Here is a 4,617-nt window from a genome sequence, read left to right as displayed (position 1 = left end):
GGCAGATCATTTGGCTAAGATCATATGGCTAAGAAGTAGCAGACCTGTGCTTCAGACTTACGAATCCCATGTTGGGGTGATTTTAAAGATTTAATTATTGCAGTACTTTGTTATTACAGATCACTGCAACAGCATTTTGAGATGTTAGACATGTGATGCTGGAAAAATTAATTAATTTATCTTCATAGGAAGTTTTTAGAGTTTTGAGATTCAAACCAGATTAAGTAGGTGAAAGTGCTTTTTTAGATTGCTTAGCTTGACACTGAAAAATTTGTGCTGAATCCAAATCCCATATGAATGTATTAACTTTTTCTAGCAGAGAGCTTACAGAAGCAAGAAATCAATCAACATGGCTTCAACCGCATGGAGTGAAGTGGGGGAGTGAGATGGATGTTTGATCACGTTACAGAGAGCTCAGGCTCTAGTAGCAACCCCATTGGTAAGCAGCTGTGTGATCTCAGGTAAGTCACTTCACCTCTTATGAGTTCAGGTTTATGGATGGTCAAATAAGGGACTAATTCTTGCTTTGCTTACTGCTCAGATATTATTGGAATCAAGAGAAATAGTTGAATTAAAAGTACTTTGCAAAATTTATAGACTCCAATTGAAAAAACTTTTATGTTTGTGATGAAATTGTCCTATATTCTGTAGTAATGGGAGTTGAGTCTTTCCCTATCTACCTACCTAATTTCACTAATTAAATTTGCATCTGAAATAACATATTTTCTCACTTATAATTCCATTCAACTTTTTCATTAAGTTGAATAAAACTTCATGAAATGTCGACATCTGTGACTATTTCCCTGATTTTTAAAACATTTTTGATCAAGATTTACTGTTTTCATCTAAGACAAGTTCTAGTACCTGAATTTACCTCAGAGGGCACAGAGAGTTGAGACATTTCCCTCTGTACATACATTTTTAGGGCTGGCCCCAAATATGAAATATAATTATGGTGCTCTCTTGTCTGATATTAGACAAGTCTGAGGAGGCCTGGAGTACATTCCTTAGGCGCATGAGTAATTATAGTGTTGATGATAATCAACTACTTTATAAGATCTCAAGCTGCAGGGATTCTGGTTTTTCTGTAATGTATACATACCCCATGAATTTAATTATCACTATTTTGGTGCCTGGCAAATGTGCTTCACTTATAAACGTCATATTTATGTTCAGATAGAACTGGAGGGTGTGTGTTGTAACCACTACACCCCAGATATTCAAGAAAAATAGTTGTCCAAATTCAGAAAGGCTTTTCAGTTTAATGACCCATGCATTTGATATTATTTTTTCTCCCTTCATGCCTCTCTCTAAATTTTATAATGCTGTGTTTCCTTTTGAAAGATTAGGTAAGAGGGAACACGTGTGTGAAAGTCGTGGCCAACTCCTATGTGCTGGGGGCTGGTAAGATGAAGGCCAAAGGCCAAATGACTTCAGCACCTGACAAGTGTGTGGATCTCATTATGGCCATTGAGCCTGGTAGGCTTAAAAAAAAAAAAATCAGTGGATTTGCAGGAGGTGTGGTCGACATTTGGTGAGAAAGTAGGTCTTCAGTATAACTGCTAAGGCCTCCAAATTTTTTTTTTTTTTTTTTTTGTCTCCCAGTTGAAAACTTCCTGTCTATCCCATATATTTAATGATTCATAGAGTTTGAAGAAGGATTTGAGATCATCTTGTCTAATCTCTTCATTTTATCAATGAGTAGCATGACCTAAGGAAGGAGAGAGTTTCCCAAGGCCTCATCATCAACCAGATTGTCTGACCCTATTCCAGTTTCCCTGTTTGACGCCTGCTGTCCTAGCCCCAACCTGCATATCCACATATCCATTGAGGACCTTTGAACACTTGCTCTGTACTTGGTGGTATGCTTCTTGGTCTTTAAAGCATAGTGTTGATCTTCCAGGAATTTGTTAGCAAACTGGGGGGTCACACAGACACAAGACCCTCATTGTAGTAAAAAGCAGCTTATAGTTCAGAGGCGATGTGAGTGTAGCAGTGGACCAGTTCCTCAGGACATCAGAGTGTGCAAAATCTGAGGAAGGCCTGTCCACTGAGAGGATATGAATGGAAGAGGTAGAACTTAAAGCAGATTTTGAAGGTGCAGAGATGTGAATTTCCGGGAAGGGAGGAGGACTTGAAAAGGGCTCAGAAATCTAAGGAATAGGATGTGAGGAGGATTTAGAGTGAAGAAAGAGCAACATCACAGTCCATGTACGGAAAGTGTAGGGATGGGGTGGCCCATAGGAAAGGGCACAATACAGAGAGCCTTTAATGCCTACCTAAAGTGTTTGCTTCCTCATGCAGGGAATGGAGATCTACTGAAGATTTAAAATAGGAGAGTGAGGAGCTAAAATAAAGGTAACTTGGGTTGGAAGAAGGATTGGAGGGCCCCCTCAACTCTGCAGGAACTGCCTGAAAGGGAGTGAGGTCTACAGTGCCAACTCCTGGAATGACTAATATTTTTGCCTTCAGAGATCTTGAGAGTTTTACCCTGGTTGTCCATGTGGCTTCTCCAGGAGGGCCAGTGAGAGATACAATTCTCCACCAGTTAGAGGGGCAAAGCTTGAGGCAAGGAAAAAGAGGTGGTTGCCCCCCTCTGTAAACTGGGATGTCTCAGGTTTACTGAGACTCAACCTCTTTCTAACTCCGAGGCTTTGGCCAAGCCACTAACGTGTTCTGAACCTCAGTATTTTCATCTGCCCTTTATAGGTATAATAATGCTTGCCCTAGCTACCTTGTTGTGAGGATCCAATGAGAAAGCAGATGTGAACCGTAAATAAACTATCATCATTATCATGTCACAGAGCTCTTGCTGCTGGGGTGGTGGAATATCTGATGCAGGGGAAAACCACATAAGAGTAAGGACAGATTTCCTTCTGAGAAAGATACCTTTGAATTCCAGGAAGGGAGCAGGGATTAAGGCTTGCCCCATAGGGTAGGGGAACAGTGCAAATGTCTTGTGCCTTGCTACTGGGAGCATTCTTTGACATTGTATTTTTGCTTTTTTTGGTTTTGTTTTCCATTTAAGAAGACATGGAAATGGAAGTAGTTTGAGGATTCTGTTCAAACTGATTACTGTGAGCCGCCCTAAACCAGAACTGATCAGAATACTGCTTGAGACTTTACAACTTGGGTGGCTCCATTCAAAGCTGAAAAATCAGCAAAAGGGCAGAAGATGGGGTGAGGGATGTCAGATGCTCATCCTTGAATAAAAGGGTAATGGTTTTAAAACCATATTTTAAATATATTTTCTAAATTTGATGACAACTCTGGCTTAAGCTGTAGCCATTTCTAAGGTTCTCTGAGCAGCATTTCCCTTGGAGATTGGCTTGATTATTGGTTTAGGTCTTGACTCCTTTCTAAATGTATATAATCAGTTCATCTAGAACTCCATAAAATCCTTCTTCCCAAAGGAAGGCCTTTGCTGGAAGCTGTGATAGGCTGGAGAGAGAAACAGACTGGGAACTCTGTCTGTGGTCAGGGAACTTCCAGCCTAATTGGACAAAGGAAAACATTCAGAACATATTTATGAGCACCAACAGATCTAGAGGGTGAGGGATAAAAATGTGTGTGGAAGGGCCATTTATTGAGTGCTTGCTATGTGCCAGAATTTACTTTTGATTCTGATTTTAGTGTCAGATGTTAAGCAACTCTGGATTTTTATTTTTATTTTTTCTGGGAGGCTATGGGAATTCAGTGGAGGCTTTCCCTTTTCAGAATGGCATAGATTCAACCTTGGAAGCCTCATCTAGGCTGTAATACAGAGGATGAATTTGGGTCAGAGGAGGCTAGGGACAGAAACCGGTTAGGGAACAACAGTAGAAGTCCCGTGAACTAGGGCAGGGGCAGTAGGAAGTGAGAAAATTTGGGAAATAGTTTATTGCAAAAGTGAAAAGAGGCGGCCCTTCAGAAAACGGTGCCCATAGCTTTTACTCCCCATGAACCCAGCATCTGGCATTTATGAAATGCTCAAGCTTGTTGTCCTGAAATTCTTGTTGATTAATTGCTTGGTTCACCATATATCCTAAATAAAAATTTCACTGTTTATTCTATTCAGAGATCTGGAGTAAAATTTAGCCACAAGGATGTTTATCGCAATATGATTTTTAATTGAAAAAGTATGAAAAATACTTATGTTGGCTGGAATGTTTGCAATTATTAAGAATTATTTTTTCAATGGATATTTCATGACAGTAAATTCTCTTGACACAATGTTAAGTGTAAAAATAATACAAACTAGTCTGTGTGTGTTGGTTCATGCCTGTAATCTCAGTACTTTGAAAGGCTGAGGAATATGGATCACTTGAGTTCAGGAGTTCAATACCAGCCTGGCAACATGATGAAATCCCGTCTCTACTAAAAAATACAAAAATTAGCTGGGCATGGTGGTGCACACCTGTAATCCTAGCTACTTAGGAGGCTGCGGCAGGAGAACTGCTTGAGCCCTGGAGATGGAAGTTGCAGTGAGCTGGTATCATGCCACTACATTCCAGCCTGGGCAACAGACTGAGTGAGACTCCATTTCTAAATAAATAAATAATAATAGTACAAATTACATATAAATGGTATTCTCCTGATTCATATCATTAAACATTTTTTAATATTCTCTGTGTTAAA

General features: G+C 39.7%; 1 long non-coding RNA gene across 1 annotated transcript; it reads left to right on the top strand.

The window, feature by feature from the left end:
• The first annotated feature begins 244 nt into the window (after window positions 1-244).
• Window positions 245-3,201, top strand: LOC105728187 (uncharacterized). Its single transcript, XR_001109957.2, has 3 exons — window positions 245-461; window positions 2,305-2,358; window positions 3,029-3,201. It is a non-coding gene; the product is annotated as an uncharacterized LOC105728187 (long non-coding RNA).
• The last annotated feature ends 1,416 nt before the right edge of the window (window positions 3,202-4,617 follow it).

The sequence above is a fragment of the Aotus nancymaae genome, unplaced genomic scaffold, assembly GCF_030222135.1.
Source record: "Aotus nancymaae isolate 86718 unplaced genomic scaffold, 86718_ANA_hifiasm-v0.15.2.pri h1tg000029l, whole genome shotgun sequence".
Taxonomy (NCBI): domain Eukaryota; kingdom Metazoa; phylum Chordata; class Mammalia; order Primates; family Aotidae; genus Aotus; species Aotus nancymaae.
Note: the sequence above shows the minus strand (reverse complement) of the source record. Positions and strands in the feature narration are given on the sequence as shown.